Source organism: Arachis hypogaea, chromosome 9 (genome assembly GCF_003086295.3).
Source record: "Arachis hypogaea cultivar Tifrunner chromosome 9, arahy.Tifrunner.gnm2.J5K5, whole genome shotgun sequence".
Taxonomy (NCBI): Eukaryota; Viridiplantae; Streptophyta; class Magnoliopsida; order Fabales; family Fabaceae; genus Arachis; species Arachis hypogaea.
In genome coordinates this window covers 37,261,303-37,282,335 of record NC_092044.1, presented here as the reverse complement: position 1 = coordinate 37,282,335, position 21,033 = coordinate 37,261,303, and the positions used below count along the sequence as shown (strand labels likewise).

Here is a 21,033-nt window from a genome sequence, read left to right as displayed (position 1 = left end):
GGTGATTTGTTGAAATCTGGCTGGCTGAGAAGCCATGTCTAATCTCATTGGACCGAGGTTTCAACTCATCATCACAAGAGCTTGTTGGTTTCTTATCAATCTTGCTTTTGGAGCAGTGATCTGCTAAGGCTTGGCTGGCCTTTGGCCATGTCTAGTGTTTTGGACCGAAGCTTTCTTTGAAAGCTTGGCTGGCTGTGAAGCCATGTCTAATTCCTGGACCGGAGTCTTAGACTAGCATTGCACTGATTCCTGGAATTCTCATTAAGAATTTTGATACTTTTTCTCCACTTAATTTTCGAAAAAACACAAAAAAATTTACAAAATCATAAAATCCAAAAATATTTCTTGTTTGAGTCTAGAGTCTCATCATAAGTTTGGTGTCAATTGCATGCATTCATATGTCTTAGTGATCTTCAAGATGTTCTTGATGATTTACTTGCTCTGATCTTTGAATTCTATTGACTTGAGTGTTTTGAGAGTCTCATTTGCATTTTCATTTTGTTAGTGTCAGTAGTATACAAACTGCTAAGTTTGGTGTCTTGCATGCATTGTTATTTGATTCGTGTTGCATTTTGGTTTGTCCTTATTATTAAAAATCCAAAAATATTTTTAATTTGTGTCTTTTCAAGTCAATAATACAGAGAATTGAAGATTCAGAACATACAGCAGAGGAATTGCACAGAAAAAGCTGGGCGTTCAAAACGCCCAGTGAAGAAGGACAGACTGGCGTTTAAACGCCAGCCAGGGTGCCTGGCTGGGCGTTTAACGCCCAAAAGGGTGTAGTTTTGGGCGTTAAACGCCAGAATGTGCACCATTCTGGGCATTTAACGCCAGGATGGCAAAGGGGGAAGATTTTGTTTTCAAAATCAATTTTTTTTTCAAGTTTTCAAAGTTTTTCAAAATCAAATCTTTTTCAAATCAATTTTCCAATCAAATCTTTTTCAAAACCAATTTCTTTCCATTTTTAAAGATACTTGCTACCAATTAATGATTTGATTCAACATTTCAAGTATGTTGCCTTTTCTGTTGAGAAAGGTTTAATGTTTGAATCATATCTTTTCTTGTTAGTCAAGTTTTTAATTTTCAAACCAAATCTTTTTTTTTTAAAAAATGTTTTTCAAATCATATCTTCTCAATCACATCTTTTTAAAACCAATCATATCTTCCTAACAACATCTTTTCCAAAATAGTTTTCAATCAAATCTTTCTGATTTCTAATTTCAAAACCTTTTTCAAAAATCACTTGATTTATTTTCCTTTTTCATTTTCGAAAATTAAGTAGTGTTTTTCAAAAATGTTTTAAATTTTTCACTTAATTTTCGAAAATAACTTCCCTCCTTCTCACATCCTTCTATTTATGGACTAACACTATCCCTTAATGCAAAATTCGAACTCCATTTTCTCTGTTAAGTTCGAATTTTCCACTTCTGTCTTCTACTCTTCTTTTCCTCTGACACCTAAAGGAATCTCTGTACTGTGACATAGAGGATTCCACACTTTCTTGTTCTCTTCTCTTTCTTATGAGCAGGAGCAAAGACAAAGGCATTCTTGTTGAGGCTGATCCTGAACCTGAAAGGACCTTGAAGAGAAAGCTAAGAGAAGCCAAAGCACAACTCTCTTTAGAGCACTTGAACGAACTCTTCAAGGAAGAAGAACAAATGGCAGCCGAAAACAACAACAATGCCAACAATGCAAGGAAGGTGCTTGGTGACTTTACTGCACCTACTCCCGACTTCTATGGGAGAAGCATCTCTATCCCTGCCATTGGAGCAAACAACTTTGAGCTTAAGCCTCAATTAGTTTCTCTAATGCAACAGAATTGCAAGTTCCATGGACTTCCACTGGAAGATCCTCATCAGTTTTTAGCTGAGTTCTTGCAAATCTGTGACACAGTCAAGACTAATGGGGTTGACCCTGAGGTCTACAGACTGATGCTATTCCCTTTTGCTGTAAGAGACAGAGCTAGAACATGGTTGGATTCCCAACCTAAAGAAAGCCTGGACTCTTGGGAAAAGCTAGTCAATGCCTTCTTGGCAAAGTTCTTTCCACCTCAAAAATTGAGTAAGCTTAGAGTGGAAGTCCAAACCTTCAGACAGAAGGAAGGAGAATCCCTCTATGAAGCTTGGGAAAGATACAAACAATTGATCAGAAAGTGTCCCACTGATATGCTTTCTGAATGGAGCATCATAGGTATTTTCTATGATGGTCTCTCTGAACTATCCAAGATGTCTTTGGATAGCTCTTCTGGAGGATCTCTTCATCTGAAGAAGATGCCTACTGAAGCGCAAGAACTGATTGAAATGGTTGCAAATAACCAATTCATGTACACTTCTGAAAGAAATTCTGTGAACAATGGGACTAGTCAGAAGAAAGGAGTTCTTGAGATTGACACTCTGAATGCCATATTGGTTCAGAATAAAATATTGACTCAACAAGTCAATATGATTTCTCAAAGTCTGCTTGGGATGCAAAATGCACCAAGCAGTACTAAGGAAGCTTCATCTGAGGAAGAAGCTTATGATCCTGAGAACCCTTCAATAGAAGAGGTGAATTACATGGGAGAACCCTATGGAAACACCTACAATCCTTCATGGAGGAAACATCCAAATCTTTCATGGAAGGATCAACAGAGACCTCAACAAGGTTTCAATAACAATAATGGTGGAAGAAACAGGTTTAACAATAGCAAGCCTTTTCCATCATCTTCTCAGCAACAGACAGAGAGTTCTAAGCAGAATAATTCTGATTTAGCAACCATGGTCTCTGATCTAATCAAAACCACTCAAAGTTTCATGACTGAAACAAGGTCTTCCATTAGAAATTTGGAAGGACAAGTGGGTCAGCTGAGCAAGAAAATTACTGAACTCCCTCCAAGTACTCTCCCAAGCAATACAGAAGAAAATCCAAAAGGAGAGTGCAAGGCCATCAACATGGCCGAATTTTGGGAGGAAGAAGAGGCAGTGAACGCCACTGAGGAAGGCCTCACTGGGCGTCCACTGACCTCTAATGAGTTCCCTAATGAGGAACCATGGGAATCTGAGGCTCAAAATGAGACCATAGAGATTCCATTGGACTTACTTCTGCCATTCATGAGCTCTGATGAGTATTCCTCCTCTGAAGAGGATGAGTATGTCACTGAAGAGCAAGTTGCTAAATACCTTGGAGCAATCATGAAGCTAAATGACAAGTTATTTGGAAATGAGACTTGGGAGGATGAACCCCCTTTGCTCACCAAAGAACTGGATAACTTGTCTAGGCAGCAATTGCCTCAAAAAAGGCAGGACCCTGGGAAGTTTTCTATACCTTGTACCATAGGCACCATGACCTTCAAGAAGGCCTTGTGTGACTTAGGATCAAGTGTAAACCTCATGCCCCTCTCTGTAATGGAGAAATTAGGGATCTATGAGGTACAAGCTGCAAAAATCTCACTAGAGATGGCAGACAACTCAAGAAAACAAGCCTATGGACTTGTAGAGGATGTTCTGGTCAAGGTTGAAGACCATTACATCCCTACTGATTTCATAGTCCTAGAGACTGGGAAATGCATGGATGAATCCATCATCCTTGGCAGACCCTTCCTAGCCACAGCAAAGGCTGTGATTGATGTTGATAGAGGAGAGCTGATCATTCAAGTGAATGAAGAGTCCTTGGTGTTTAAGGCCCAAGGATATCCCTCTATCATCATGGAGAGGAAGCATGAAGAGCTTCTCTCAAAACAGAGCCAAACAGTGCCCCCACAGTCAAACTCTAAGTTTGGTGTTGGGAGGCCACAACCAAATTCTAAGTTTGGTGTTGAAACCCCACACTCAAACTCTAAGTTTGGTGTTGGGAAGTTCCAACACGGTTCTGAGCATTTCTGAGGCTCCATGAGAGTCCTCTGTCAAGCTAGTGACAATAAAGAAGCGCTTGTTGGGAGGCAACCCAATGTTTTATAATTAATTATTTTCTTTTGTTATTTTATCTTTTTTGTAGGTTGATGATCATAAGAAGTCACAAAAACAATGAAAAAAGCAAAAACAAAATGAAAAACAGGAAGAAAAACAGCACACCCTGGAGGAAGATGCTGCTGGCGTTCAAACGCCAGTCAGCCTAGCAGTTGGGCGTTTAACGCCCAGTCTGGCACCATTCTGGGCGTTTAACGCCAGAAAGGGGCACCAGACTGGCGTTAAACGCCAGTAAAGGGCAAGAACCTGGCGTTAAACGCCAGGAATGGGCACCAGCCCGGCGTTTAACGCCAGAAATGGCTCAAAACGTGGATTTTGATGCCATTTGGTGCAAGGATGCCTTTTCCTTGACACCACAGGATTTGTGGACCCCACAGGACCCTACCATCACTCTCTCTCTTCTTCCCCCATTCACCAATCACCTCAACACCTCTTCCCCAAAAACCCTTCACCTATCAAATCCCATCTTTCTCTTCACCACTCACATCCATCCTTCATAAATCCCCACCAACCTCACCCTTCAAATTCAAACCACTTTCCCTCCCAAACCCACCCATAATGGCCGAACCATTACCCCCCCTCTCCTATATAAACCCTCCTTCACTCCTTCATTTTCACACACCTTAAACACTTCTTGTTCTCCCCTTTGGCCGACTACAAAGCCATTCCCTTTCTCCTCATTTCTTCTTCTTCTACTCTCTTCTTTCTTCTTTTGCTCGAGGACGAGCAAACATTTTAAGTTTGGTGTGGTAAAAGCATTGCTTTTTGTTTTTCCATAACCATTTATGGCATCCAAGGCCGGAGAAACCTCTAGAAAGAGGAAAGGGAAGGCAAAAGCTTCCACCTCCGAGTCATGGGAGATGGATAGATTTCTCTCAAGGGTGCATCAAGACCACTTCTATGAAATTGTGGCCTTGAAGAAGGTGATCCCCGAGGTCCCTCTTTCACTCAAAAAGGGTGAATATCCGGAGATCCGCCATGAGATCCGAAGAAGAGGTTGGGAAGTTCTTACCAACCCCATTCAACAAGTCAGAATCTTGATGGTTCAAGAGTTCTATGCCAATGCATGGATCACCAAGAACCATGACCAAAGTATGAACCCGAATCCAAAGAACTATCTCACTATGGTTCGGGGGAAATACTTGGATTTTAGTCCGGAGAGTGTGAGGGTGGCGTTCAACTTGCCTATGATGCAAGGAGATGAGCATCCTTACACTAGAAGGGTCAACTTTGATCAAAGGTTGGACCAAGTCCTCACAGTTATATGTGAAGAGGGCGCACAATGGAAGCAAGATTCAAGAGGAAAGCCGGTCCAATTGAGAAGGCATGACCTCAAGCCCGTGGCTAGAGGGTGGTTAGAGTTCATACAACGCTCAATCATCCCCACTAGCAACCGGTCCGAAGTTACCATAGACCGGGCCATCATGATCCATAGAATCATGATTGGAGAAGAAATAGAAGTTCATGAGGTTATAGCCCAAGAACTCTATAAAGTGGCGGACAAGACCTCCACCTTGGCAAGGTTAGCCTTTCCTCATCTCATTTGTCACCTCTGTTATTCAGTTGGAGTTGACATAGAGGGAGACATCCCCATTGATGAGGACAAGCCCATCACCAAGAAAAGGATGGAGTACACAAGAGATCCCACTCATCATGAAATCCCTGAAATTCCTCAAGGGATGAATTTTCCTCCACAAAACTATTGGGAGCAACTCCACACCTCCCTAGGAGAGTTGAGTTCCAACCTGGGACAACTAAGGGTGGAGCATCAAGAACACTCCATCATCCTTCATGAGATTAGAGAAGATCAAAGAATCATGAGGGAGGAGCAACAAAGACAAGGAAGAGACATTGAGGAGCTCAAGCACTCCATAGGATCTTCAAGAGCAAGAAAGAGCCGCCATCACTAAGGTGGACCCGTTCTTTGATTTCCTTGTTATTTGTTCTTCTGTTTTTCGAATTTTATGCTTATGTTTATCCATGTTTGTGTCTTGTGATCATTAGTGTCTTAGTGTCTATGCCTTAAAGTTATGAATGTCCTATGAATCCATCACCTTTCTTGAATAAAAATGTGCTTAATTGAAAAAGGAAAAATTGCATGAATTTTGAATTTTATAATAGTTTAATTATTTTGATGTGGTGGCAATATTTTTGTTCTCTGAATGTATGCTTAAACAGTGCATATGTATCTTGAATTTGTGGTTCATGAATGTTGGCTCTTGAAAGAATGATGAAAAAGGAGACATGTTACTGAGGATCTGAAAAATCATTAAAATGATTCTTGAAGCAAGAAAAAGCTATTCAAAAAAAAAAAAAAGAAGAGAGAAAAATCGAAAAAAAAAATAGAAAGAAATAAAAAGTTGTGATCCAAGGCAAAAAGAGTGTGCTTAAGAACCCTGGACACCTCTAATTGGGGACTTTAGCAAAGCTGAGTCACAATCTGAAAAGGTTCACCCAATTATGTGTCTGTGGCATGTATGTATCCGGTGGTAATACTGGAAGACAGAGTGCTTTGGGCCACAGCCAAGACTCAATAAATAGCTATGTTCAAGAATCATCATACTTCACTAAGAGAACCATTAGCACTATCTGGACTCTGAGTTCCTAAAGAAGCCAATCATTCTGAATTTCAAAGGATAGAGTGAGATGCCAAAACTATTCAGAGGCAAAAAGTTAAAAGCCCCGCTCATCTAATTAATACTGATCTTCACAGATGTTTTTGGAATTCATTGCATATTCTCTTCTTTTTATCTTGTTTGATTTTCAGTTGCTTGGGGACAAGCAACAATTTAAGTTTGGTGTTGTGATGAGCGGATAATTTGTATACTTTTTGGCATTGTTTTTAGTATGTTTTTGTTATGATCTAGTTAGTTTTTAGTATATTTTTATTAGTTTTTAGTTAAAATTCACTTTTCTGGACTTTACTATGAGTTTGTGTGTTTTTCTGTGATTTCAGGTATTTTCTGGCTAAAATTGAGGGACCTGAGCAAAAATCTGATTCGGAGACCAAAAAGGACTGCAGATGCTGTTGGATTCTGACCTCCCTGCACTCGAAGTGGATTTTCTGGAGCTATAGAAGCCCAATTGGCGCGCTCTCAACGGCGTTGGAAAGTAGACATCCTGGGCTTTCCAGCAATATATGATAGTCCATACTTTGCCCAAGATTTGATGGCCCAAACCGGCGTTCAAAGTCACCTCAAGAAATCCCAGCGTTAAACGCTGGAACTGGCACCCAAATGGGAGTTAAACGCCCAAACTGGCACTAAAGCTGGCGTTTAACTCCAAGAGGAGTCTCTGCACGAAATTTGCTTCATTGCTCAGCCCAAGCACACACCAAGTGGGCCCGGAAGAGGATTTTTATGTCATTTACTCATTTCTGTACACCTTAGGCTACTAGTTTTCTATAAGTAGGACCTTTGACTATTGTATTAGAAATCTTTTGATCACTTTAGATCTCTAGATCATCTTTGGTAGCTATCTTCATTTTTATGCTATCTTAGATCATTGGGAGGCTGGCCATTCGGCCATGCCTAGACCTTATGCTTATGTATTTTCAACGGTGGAGCTTCTACACACCATAGATTAAGGTGTGGAGCTCTGCTGTACCTCGAGTATTAATGCAATTACTATTGTTCTTCCATTCAATTCCGCTTGTTCTTATTCCAAGATATCACTTGTTCTTCAACTTGATGAAGGTGATGATTGACGCCCATCACCATTCTCACTCATGAACAAAGTGACTGACAACCACTCTTGTTCTACAAGCATTTGAGGCTTGGTGAATATCTCTTGGATTCCTGATTGCACGATGCATGGTTGATTGCCTGACAACCGAGTGCTCGCTTGACAAACGAGCCAACCATTCCGTGAGATCAGAGTCTTCGTGGTATAGGCAGGACCTGATGGCGGCATTCAAGAGAATCTGGAAGGTCTAAACCTTGTCTGTGGTATTCTGAGTAGGATTCAATGATTGAATGACTGTGACGTGCTTCAAACCTGTAACCTACTGGGCGTTAGTGACAGACGCAAAAGAGTGATTCTATTCCGGTAGGGGAGGGAACCAAACCGGTAATTAGCCGCACTGTGACAGAGTGTATGAGCATTAGTTTTCACTGCGAGGATGGGAGGTAGCTGCTGACAACAGTGAAACCCTACATGAGCTTGCCATGGAAAGGAGTAAGAAGAATTGGATGAAGGCTGTAGGAAAGCAGAGAGACGGAAGGGAAGGCATCTTCATACGCTTATCTGAAGTTCCTACCAATGAATTACATAAGTATCTCTATCTTTACCTTTGTGTTATTTTCGTTCATCACTATATCCATTTGAGTTTGCCTGACTAAGATTTACAAGATGACCATAGCTTCCTTCATTACTAACAATCTTCGTGGGATCGACCCTTACTCACGTAAGGTTTATTACTTGGACGACCCAGTGCACTTGCTGGTTAGTTGTGCGAAGTTGTGTAATGCCATGGTATTGAGCTACCACGTTTTTTGGAGCCATTACCGGGGATTATGAGAGTTGTGAAAAAGTATAGTTCACAATTTCGCGCACCACCTTCCCAAAGACTAACCGGATCGGGCTCATAGCAATTGGTATTTTATAAGCCGTCCGGTAGGCCCATAGCGCATCTCTGAGCTTAGAACTCCAATCCCTTCTATGAGGCTTCACAATTTTTTCCAATATGCACTTGATTTCCCGGTTGGAGACTTCAGCTTGACCATTTGTTTAGGGATGATAGGTTGTAGCCACCTTATGAATGATGCCATACTTTTTCATCATCCCTGCCATTCTCTTGTTACAAAAAGGAGAGCCTTGATCACTCACGATTTCTCGTGGTGATCCAAAGCGACAAATGATATTATTTCGAACAAAAGAAAGAACCATATTAGCATCATCTGTATGGGTGGGGATCACTTCCACCCATTTGGAAACATAATCAACAGCTAGCAAAACATATATGAAACCATTAAAGTTTGGAAAAGGGTCCATGAATTCAATACCCCAAACATCAAAGATTTCAACAAACAACATAGTTTGTTAGGGGTATTTCATCCCTCTTAGAAATATTTCCAAACCATCGGCATTGTGGGCAAGAGTTACAAAAGAGAGAGGCATCCTTAAAGAGTGTAGGCCACCAAAATCCGTAGTCTAGGATCTTTCTTATGGTTCTTTGAGGACCAAAATGGACACCACCCTCAGAAGAGTGGCAGGCCTCCAAGATATACTGAAATTCAGATTGTGGAATGCACCTTCTAATTACTTGGTCGACACCACATCTCCACAAGTATGGGTCATTCCATATATAATATTTGGATTTGCTCTTAAGCTTATCTCTTTGATGTTTAGAGAAATTAGGAGGAAAGGTGCGAGCAACCAAGTAATTTGCAATAGGTGCATACCAAGGGATCACCTCGGATATTTCTTGCAAGCTCTAAAGGGAAAATGCATCATTGATAGGAGTGGGATCACCCGTTGTGTGTTCAAGGCGACTCAAGTGGTCTGCCACTAAATTTTGGGAACAACTTCTATCTTTGATTTCTAGATCAAACCCTTGCAAAAGTAACACTCATTGGATCAACCTTGGTTTTGAATCTTTCTTGGCCAACAAATATTTTAACGCCGCATAGTCCGAATATACTACCACCTTGGAACCAAGTAGATAGGCTCGGAATTTATCCAAGGTAAAGACAATCACTAACAATTCCTTCTCAGTGGTAGTATAATTAGACTGGGTTCCATCCAAAGTTTTAGAGGCATAAGCAATGACATAAGGATTTTTACCTTCGCGCTGAGCTAGCGCCGCTCCCACCGCATAGTTAGATGCGTCACACATGATCTCGAATGGCCTACTCCAGTCAGGCCCTTTCATAATGGGAGCTTGTGTCAAAGCAATCTTCAGCTTGTCAAATACCTCCATGCAATCTTCGCTCAGATCAAAGTCTACATCCTTTTACAATAACCGGGAGAGAGGTCGTGCAACCTTACTAAAGTCCTTGATAAAAGGCTGGTAGAAACCTGCGTGACCAAGAAAAGCACGGACTTCCCTCACAGAAGAGGGGTAAGGTAAACCGGAAATAACATCGACTTTTTCCGGATCGACAGAAATACTTTCATTAGAGACGATGTGTCCTAGAACAATGCCTTGTCTCACCATAAGGTCACAATTTTCAAAATTAAGCACAAGGTTTGATTTAGTACATCTCTCTAATACTTTTGCAAGATTGTCCATGTAAAGGTCAAATGAGTCTCCATAAACACTAAAATCATCCATGAACACCTCCATGCAATGCTCAAGAAGATCCGCAAATATACTCATCATACACCTTTGGAACATAGCCGGTGCATTGCACAAGCCAAAAGGCATTCTCTTGTAGGCATAGGTTCCAAAGGGGCATGTGAAGGTAGTCTTTTCTTGATCTTCTGGAGCAATGTGGATTTGAAAGTAACCGGAATAACCATCTAAGAAACAATAATGAGGTTTACCGTTCAAACGATCAAGCATTCAATCGATGAATGGGAGTGGATAGTGGTCCTTCCTAGTGGCCAAGTTCAACCGCCTATAATCGATACAAACCCTCCATGAGTTTTGCACCCTTGCGGCTACAAGCTCTCCATTCTCATTCTTGATTGTGGTAATACCGGACTTCTTTGGAACCACTTGCTCGGGGCCCATTCACTATCCGAAATTGGATAGATAATGTCGGCTTCAAGCAAGCGGGTGACATCCTTCTTCACAACCTCTAAAATAGTGGGATTCAAATGCCTTTGAGGTTGTCGAATGGTCTTAGCTCCTTCTTTTAGAAAAATGCGGTGTTCACAAACTTGAGGGCTTATGCCCACTATGTCCACTAAACTCCACCCAATAGCCTTTTTGTTTCTCCTTAAGTTATGAAGCAACTTCTCCTCTTGTTGGGAGGTAAGCTCCTTTGCAATAATCACTGGGAGCTTTTGATTTTCTTCAAGATAGGCATATTTTAGGTAGGGTGGAAGTGGTTTCAAATCTACACTTTGTTCATGACTCGGTACTTGATCATCTGGTAACATTGGAGGTGGCAAGGTGTCCTCTTCACATTCATGAGAGTTCCCCACACTTAGATCTTGAATCATACTCTTCTCATCAAAGCCATTATGGTGGACTTCGGCCACAACATTATCAATCAAATCACACCGGAAAATAGAATGATCCTCCGGTGGATGCCTCATGGCTTCATCAAGACTAAAGCTCACAACTCTTCCATCAATCTCAAAAGAATAGGTACCCGAAAAAGCATCCAATTTGAACTGGGAGGTCTTCAAAAATGGCCTCCCAAGTAAGATAGATGATGTCCTTCCGGTGTCACTAAGGGGAATATCAAGAATATGGAAATCAATTGGGAAGACTAACCCTATACTCATTAAACGTCTTTCGCAATGCCAACCACAGATATTATGCTCTTATCCGCCAAAACAAACTGGGCCACCGACCGTTTCAACGGTGGAAGCTTCAATATCTCATAAACAGAAAAAGGCATAATGCTCACACAAGCAGCTAGATCACACATGCAATCAACAAATTGTACTCCATCTATAGTGCAAGTGACTAGACAAGGACCGGGATCACCACATTTTTCTGGTATAGCACCCATCAAAGCAGAAATTGAGCTTCCCAATGGAATAGTTTCTAAATCTTAAATTCTTTCCTTGTTCATGCACAAATCTTTTAGAAACTTCGCATACTTAGGGACTTGGCGAATAGCGTCAAAAAGGGGAATAATTACCTCAATCTTTTCGAATATCTCCACCATCTTGGGATCTAGCTCTACTTGCTTCTTAGTCTTCCTTGTCAATGTAGGAAATGGAATTGGAGTAGCCTCTTCCAAGAGATTTCCATCCTTAAGAACTTCGTCCTTTGGTTGAGCAACTTCTTCTTTAACTACCTCTTGTACCTCATCCTCCTCTTCGACTTCTTCTACCTCAACAACATCATCGTCTTAAGTGACTTCTCTTGGGCTTGAATTCTCAAGACTCCTCTCTTGCAATTTAGTGCTGGACCTCAAGGTGATAGCATTGATGCCACCCTTGGAGTTGGGTAAAGGTTGAGAGGGTAGTGCACTGGAACTTGAAGGTTGATTGTTGGAGGTAGATGGTGGGACTATTCGAGATATAAGAGCTTGTATAGTAGAGGTAAGATTGGTGAGGCTAGAGGTAAGTGAATTCTGAAGCTCTTTTTGTCCTTGAAGGATAGAATGGAGTGTTTCATCTTGATTGGAGGAAGAAGGGTAGGTAATTTAAGGGGCTTGTGGTTGGTTGAGTTGAGGTGCTTGCCTTTGGTGAGGTGGTTGGTAGGTTTGGTAGGTTTTTTCTTGGTTTTGTTGTTGGTATGGAGGATTTTGTTGGTACCGATTTTGTTGGTGGTTATAATTCCACCTTTGGTTCCAACCATTATCTCTACCTCCTTGGTTGTAGTTGTCCTTCCATCCTTGGTTGGAGTTATCTTGCCAACCTTGATTATAGTTACCCCCTTGATTATAATTGCCTCCTTGTTGATGATACCCTTGATTTGGACGGTTGTAATAGGCATTGGTAGCTGCTAAGGTATTGTCCTCTTGGAGACTTGGACATTCATCGGTGTAATGGGAGTAACAAGAGCAAATTCTGCACACTCTTTAGGGGACCAATTGTTGACATTGTTGTTATTGAGGAGGTGGAGGTTGTTATTGATTGAGTTGGAGTTGCTTAAGAATATTGGTCATCTCTCCCAAGGTCTTGGTAAGGGCGGTGGTCTCACCACTAGAAGAAACTTCATTTATGGCTCTTGGATGGTTGTTCCTTTGTCTAGCATGTTGGGTGGACTCGGCCAAATCGATAATGAGTTGCCATGCTTCCTCTGCCGTTCTATACTTTGTCAAGGAACCATTACTTGAAGCATCCAAAAGGATCTTATCTTGAGGTTTCATTCCTTGGCAAAAGTAGCTAATCAACACTAGAGTGTCAATCATGTGGTGAGGGCATGAGTCAAGAAGCTTCTGAAAACGTTCCCAATACTCATAGAGAGTTTCTTGAACTAGGCATGAAATTTCTTTCCTCAACCTATCCGTCACTTCTGGAGGAAAGAATTTGTCTAAGAACTTCCTTCTAAGCAAATCCCAATCGCCAACAATCTCATTAGGCAAAGTGTAGAACCACTCCTTAGCTCTTCCCTCAAGAGAGAATGGGAAGGCAAATAACCAAATAGCAACCTCATCGGAACCCTCCTGCCTAGTTGTTGAACATATACCTTGAAAGTCTCTAAGGTGTCTAGTAGGATCTTGAGCGGGAAGCCCATGGAACTTGGGTAGAAGATTAATCAAGGCGGTTTTGAGCTCAAAATTACCATTCAAATCCGGATGACGCACTTGAAGCGGTTGCAGAACAAAATCTGGAGCACCGACTTCTTTAAGAGTGACTCTCGTTGGAGCGGCCATAGTATCGGTACCTAAATCAAAGGAAGAGGAATTAGTAGTATCAATGGAAGAGTAGATAGTTCCTTCCTCAAATGACGCTTCGGATTCAACCTCAGATATGGTTGGTGAATTGGTAGGAAACCTTTCACCACCTCCAAAGGCTAACCGTCTCCGAGTTTGCCTAAGATGTGAGATAGTTCTCTCAATTTCCAGATCAAAAATGGCTAGGCTTGGATCCGGTATTGAACGCATCATTCAATGAAGGAGATATAGAGCTCATGACAACAAAATGCACTAAACAAATATTAATCCTAACTAACAATTGAACTAACAAAGAATCAAGAAAAATGCAAGTATTCACATATCAACATATTTACACTAACCAATAACACGGCACACATATGTAACTCCCCGGCAACAGCACCAACATTTGATACGAGATATTTTGTCAGTATAGAATTTATCAATGAATTCCGTCGCAAGTATAGTCTAAACCAACAAGCAATCGTACCAAATTTAGAAAATGTGTCACCACAATTCAAAATCAATAACCGGGAGTAGAATCCCATGTCGTTCTCCCTAGGAGTTGCCCTAAGATGCATGTCATTGGTCAGGAGTTCTCTTGGTATTTTGAAATTGCATACAAGAATGGTAAATGAACATAAATTGAAAAAATGAGCAATTAACAATCGGAATAAGAGAGCCAAGAAATTGAACTAATAAAGGTGAATGACAATCAATCAATGTAAAATCCTTGGCTAGGGGTGAGAATTGAAAGTCCTATCATCATAGTATCCATCAATTGTGACAAGAGTTGGCTATTGCTGCACTTAGTTAACCTCTAACTATGAAGGAAATTCAAGTGGAGATAATCAATTTGAGTCCACAAGTCCTAGTCAAATCCTAAGGAAAGACTAGCTTTAGTGGCATGCAAATCAACTAGCAATTCCCATTTACGAATCAACAAAAGACATTGATAATTCAAGTGTCTCTAATTGCCCAACCCCCAAGCCAAGAGTGAAAAATCTACTCCATAACTATAATTGGCATTTCTTTAAACACTTGGTGAACAAAATTGAATGACATTGTGAAATTGAAAAGAAAATTCAAATCAAGGTTATCTACTACAAATAACTAACAACAATCAAGCAATTAACAACAATGAACATGAAATTCCTCATACATTAATAGAAATCAATGTAACAAGATCCAAATCCAAGATCCAAAATAACTAGAGTAACAAGAACACTAAATGAGAGTAGTAGAATTAGATCTACAAATTAAAACAATGTAAAATTGAATTAAAAATAGATCTAACCAAAGGATCCAAGTGAAATTGAAATTGACAAAGGCAAAACCTAAAGAGAAGTGAGTATTTCTCTCTCTAGAAACATAAACTCCAAAACTAGCTCATTATTCTTTAATGTTTGTATCCCCCCTCAATCCTTGGTTCCTTGGGTCTTTTCCCTCCAGAATTCAGCCCCAATTGGGCCTGGAGCTCTCCTGAAATTGCTAGCCACGATTTCACTAATGAAGTCACGTGCCGAGCGTCACGCGCGCGCATCGATGAACTTTTAAAGCCATGCGTATGTGTCAGGTACACGTATGCGTCGATAGGGTTTTTGCTCATCCACGCTAATGTGCCCACATTTTGCGCCAATTCCAGCAACATGCATCCACGCGTGCGCGCAGACCACGCATGCGCGTCGATGCCAAATCTCCAAAGCTGCATTCTTCATGCTCCTTCCGCTTGTGCATGCTTCCTTCCTCTCTTCTAGGCCATTCTTTTCCTATAAACTCTGAAATTACTTAACAAACATATCACCGCATCGAATGGTGATAGAAGAGGATTAAAATATAGCATATTTAAGGTCAAAGAAGCATGTTTTCAACCATGAAGAAAAATTAGGAAGGAGAAACAAAACCATGCATTTTATATGAAAAAGTGTGAAAGAATGTTGATAAAAATCCCCCAAATTCTACACAAGATAAACCTTAAAACTGTGGTTTATCAACCGCTATTTAACACGATTTTTCTAAAGTTTACAACCCTTTTCAGCGGTTTTAAAACCACCGTTATTCCTTTGCTATTTTTTAAAAAAATTGCGGCGGTTTAGAACTGCCGAAATTCTAATGGATGCTTTTAAAAAAAAGTGTAGCAGTTTTCAAACCAAAATATAGACAACGGAGCACTACAAAATATGTAGGTATTTAATACAGATCCAACAAAACCCCAAAATATAGACATAACAATGAAATCATAAATTTATACAAAAGATTACCGTGTAGCACGTATACAAAATCATAACTGGGCTCTTTCTCGTCTTCTTTCAACTGTACATGTTGCCCTCGGTCTAATGGAATGAGTTTTACACCTTCATTTTCCAAAACATGAACTTCTCCAGAGCAAAATGAAACGATGAGATTATCACGATCTTGAATACTTTGCACAAATCCAACACTCTTTGGTCTAGCACCTTGCCACCCATAGGTAGGAGTCATGACAATTTTTTTAAATATATTTCACCCAGTCTCCCACTTCAAATCTAAATATAGCCAATGACAAACAAATTTTAGTTCATAGTAGTCACATGGTAGAAATAAATAGCTAAACACCAATACCCAATAAAAAGAAAATTAGCTAGAGATGATATCTTACACTCACATTGTAAGAGAAAGATGAAATCTTCTATTCATGAGTGCCTCCATCAGATCTTTAGATATCCATTCTCGAGGAAGGGCCTCTAAGATGTCACGTAGTGTCTTTCCACTATCACAAAACATAACCCTTTCAGTTACAGTAGAGCATTCCAGTTGAATGTGGCTAATGTTATTATAGAATAGCAACAATCAACAGTTAAACAGAGTTACAAATACAAAAATAAATATTAAGATGTGTACATACTACATAACAAAAAAAAGGTAGAACCTACTGAAAATGCGATGCCTAGATATATCTGTGGTTTTTGACTTTAATATCAGCATCGGAATTCCTTAGCATAATAATGAGCCAGTCAAGATTTTCACGTATCATTTTGGCTGTCTCTGCTGCAATATGGAAAGCAATGTCACCATTATCATCCTAAAATAATATTGAATTAGAACCTTAAATTGCAAGGCCATAAGGGTGAAGCCACAATCGCAAAGAATGGAAATTGGTGCACGAAATCACAATCACACTTTTGCAATTCCGCACAACTAACCATCAAGTGCACTGGGTCGTCCAAGTAATACCTTACGTGAGTAAGGGTCGATCCCACGGAGATTGTCGGCTTGAAGCAAGCTATGGTTATCTTGTAACTCTTAGTCAGAATATCAATAATTCTCAGATTTAATTATAAAAAGTAAAAGAACATGAAATAAATACTTGTTTTGCAGTAATGGAGAACAGGTTGAGGTTTTGGAGATGCTATATCTTCTGAATCTCTATTTTCCTACTGTCTTCTTCTTCATGCACGCAAGGCTCCTTCCATGGCAAGCTGTATGTTGGGTTTCACCGTTGTCAATGGCTACCTCTCATCCTCTCAGTGAAAATGTTCAACGCACGCTGTCACCGCACGGCTAATCATCTGTCGGTTCTCGATCATGTTGGAATAAAATTCAGTGATTCTTTTGTGTCTGTCACTAACGCCCAACACTTGTGAGTTTGAAGCTTGTCACAGTCATTCAATTCTCGAATCCTACTCGGAATACCACAGAAAAGGTTTAGACTTTCCGGATTCTCAAGAATGGCCGCCAATGGGTTCTAGCTTATACCACGAAGATTCTGCTTAAGGAATCCAAGAGATACACACTCAAACGAGGGTAGAACGGAGGTGGTTGTCAGACACACGTTCATAGGTGAGAATGGTGATGAGTGTCACGGATCCTCACATTCATCAGGTTGAAGTACAAGTGGTATCTTAGAATAGAAGCAAGCGTGATTGAATGAAAAAATAGTAGTAATTGCATTAATCCATCAAGACACAGCAGAGCTCCTCACCCCCAACCATGGGGTTTAGAGACTCATGCCGTAGAAGATATAATATGAAACGTGTAATGTGTCATGAGATGAAGATACAATAGCAAAAAGTCCTATTTATAGTGAGCTAGTGACCTAGGGTTTATAAGAATGAGTAAATGACGTAAAAATCCACTTCCGGGGTCCACTTGGTGTGTGCTTGGGCTGAGCATTGAAGCTTTCATGTGTAGAGACTTTTCCTGGAGTTAAACGCCAGCTTTTGTGCCAGTTTGGGCCTTTAACTCCAACTTTTGTGCCAGTTCCAGCGTTAAACACCGGGAATTCTGAAGCTGATTTGGAACACCGGTTTGGCCCATCAATTCTTGGGAAAAGTATAAACTATTATATATTTCTGAAAAGCCCAGGATGACTACTTTCCAACGCAATTGAGAGCGCGCCAATTGGGCTTCTGTAGCTCCAGAAAATCCACTTTGAGTGCAGGGAGGTTAGAATCCAACGGCATCTGCAGTCCTTTTTCAGCCTCTGAATCAGATTTTTGCTCAGGTCCCTCAATTTCAGCCAGAAAATACCTGAAATCATAGAAAAACACACAAACTCATAGTAAAGTCTAGAAAAGTGAATTTTAATTAAAAAATAAAAAAAATATAATAAAAACTAACTAAAATGTACTAAAAATATACTAAAAATAGTGCCAAAAAGCGTATAAATTATCCACTCATCACAACACCAAACTTAAATTGTTGCTTGTCCCCAAGCAACTGAAAATCAAATAGGATAAAAAGAAGAGAACATACTATAGACTCCAAAATATCAATGAAACTTAGCTCCAATTAGATGAGCGGGACTAATAGCTTTTTGCCTCTGAACAATTTTGGCATCTCACTTTATCCTTTGAAGTTTAGAATGATTGGCATCTATAGGAACTCAGAATTCAGATAGTGTTATTGATTCTCCTAGTTAAGTATGTTGATTCTTGAACACAGCTACTTTATGAGTCTTGGCCGTGGCCCAAAGCACTCTGTTTTCCAGTATTATCACCGGATACATACATGCCACAGACACATAATTGGGTGAACCTTTTTAGATTGTGACCCAGCTTTGCTAGAGTTCCCAATTAGAGGTGTCCAGGGTTCTTAAGCACACTCTTTTTGCTTTGGATCACGACTTTAACCGCTCAGTCTCAAGCTTTTCACTTGACACCTTCACGCCACAAGCACATGGTTAGGAACAGCTTGGTTTAGCCGCTTAGGCCAGGATTTAATTCCATTAGGCCCTCCTATCCACTGATGCTCAAAGCCTTGGATCCTTTTTAGTATCCATGACTTTTGGTTTTAAGGACTATTGGCTTTTTCTGCTTGCTCTTTCTTTTTTTTCTTTTTTTTTTGTATTCACTGCTTTTTCTTGCTTCAAGAATCAATTTGATGATTTTTCAGATCCTCAATAACATTTCTCCTTTTCCATCGTTCTTTCAAGAGCCAACAAATTTAACATTCTTTAAACAACAAATTCAAAAGACATATGCACTGTTCAAGCATTCATTCAGAAAACAAAAAGTATTGTCACCACATCAAACTAATTCAACTAGTTTCAAAGATGAATTCGAAATCCTGTACTTCTTGTTCTTTTGTGATTAAAGCATTTTTTTATTTAAGAGAGGTGATGGATTCATAGGACATTCATAGCTTTAAGACATGAGCTTTAAATTTTATTAATCATGGAATAAGAACAAGACTCAAAAATAAATATAAGATAAGACCAATAGTAATAGAAAACAGAAAATTAAAAACTGAAATTTAAATGACTCTAAAATAGATTCCTAATGATAAAGGTTATCACAGAGTTAGGACTCAACAACCTTGATTTTGAGAAGTGGATGCTCCCTCAACTTGTGGGGTGTTTGACCCTTCAAGGGAGAGCTTCTGGCGCTTCAGCTTCTGTAGCTCACGCCCTTGCTTCTCTTGTCCTTCAGCAATTTGCAGAGCATGCAATTTTGATTCTGCTATTCTTCCTTAACTTGTTCCATAGCTTCTTGCAGCTTGGCAATAGATGCTTCTAGGCGGGCCCAGTAGTCAATTTCAGGAAGTTCAGGGAGGAATTCCTGCGCCCTCCTTTTGATAGAGTTATCTTGCATTTGTCCTTCCATTGACTTCTTGATGATTGGATGTTCAATCGGGATGAATTCATCTACTCCCATCCTCACCCCAGCATCTTTACATAGCAAAGAGATTAAGCTTGGGTAAGCCAATTTGGCTTCAGTGGAGTTCTTGTTTGCAATTGTGTAAATCTCACAAGAAATCAGATGATGAATCTCCACTTCTTTTCCCAGCACAATGTAATGAATCATCACTGCTCTCTTGACAGTGACCTCAGAACGGTTACTAGTGGGCAATATAGAACGCCCAATGAAGTCTAGCCAACCTCTTGCAACTAGTTTGAGATCTCCCCTCTTGAGTTGGTTTGGGACACCTTTTGAATTGATTATCCACTTAGTTCCAAGGAGGCATATTTCCTCTAGAACTTGATCCAATCCCTTATCTGCTCTCACCATTCTCCTATTAAAGGATTCAGGATCATCTTGTAGTTAAGACAGTTTGAAGACCTCTCTTATTTTGTCCAGATGGAAGTAAATAGTTCTCCCTCTGACTATGGTTCTGTAGGTATGGAAAGCAGTTCCAGTCATTCTCTGCTTATCTGTCAGCTACAGATTTGAGTAGAATTCCTGAACCATGTTTCTTCCAACCTTTGTCTTAGGATTGGCTAGAATTTCCCATCCTCTATTTCGAATTTGCTCTTGGACCTCCAGATATTCGTCTTCTTTCAGATCGAATTTAACTTCTGGGATCACTGACCTTAGACCCATTATTTTGTGGTAATGGTCTGCATGTTCTTTGGTTAAGAACCTCTCTTGACTCCAAAGATTCTTTGGAGTATTCTCGTTCTTGCCTATTGAATTGGTTTATTTTCCCTTGGGAGCCACGGTCTTGATGAGCCTTAGCTTAGTGATCACGAAAAAACACACCAAACTTAGAGGTTTACTTGCCCTCAAGCAAAAGAAAGGAAAGGGGAGAGAGAGGAGGAGAAGCAAATTCGAATGGTGAAGAGAGGGGGATGGCCGAATGTGTATTTATAAGGGAGGGGGAGGGATTTCGAATGTTTTGAAAGAGATTTGAGAAGATATGGAAAGAATTTGAGAAAATACTTGAGTTTTTGAAGAAGATTTGGAAAGGATTTGAAAGAGATTTGAGAAATAATTTAGAAAATTGTTGGATTTTTGAAATTTAAGGGTGAATGATGAAAATTTGTAACATGTTTATGTAGAAAATTATGGGTCAAAACATGAAAGTGTGAAAAAATTTGAAGTGGAAAGCAAAATCTCCTTCCCCTGCCTTTCTGGCGTTAAACGCCCAGAATGGTATTCATTCTGGCGTTTAACGCCCAATTGTTGGCCATTATGGGCGTTTAACGCCCAGCCAGGCACCCTGGCTGGCGTTAAACGCCAGAAACCCCTTTATAAAAATGCCTAGGATGCTGAAATTCTGGCGTTAAATGCCCAGAATGATGCCCATTCTGGTGTTTAACGCCCAAAATGGTGCCTTTACTAGCATTAAACACCCAGAATGGTATCCATTCTGGCGTTTAACGCCCAGAGTGCCTTTTACTGGCATTTTTTTCCCAGCAAGCTCCTTTTCTCTGCTTTTTTCAC

At 40.2% G+C, this 21,033-nt stretch overlaps 1 non-coding gene across 1 annotated transcript; it reads right to left on the bottom strand.

Moving 5' to 3' along the window:
• Positions 1-2,063: 2,063 nt before the first annotated feature.
• LOC112713677 (small nucleolar RNA R71) lies at positions 2,064-2,171 on the bottom strand. Its single transcript, XR_003158648.1, has one exon. It is a non-coding gene; the product is annotated as a small nucleolar RNA R71 (small nucleolar RNA).
• Between the last annotated feature and the right edge of the window lie 18,862 nt (positions 2,172-21,033).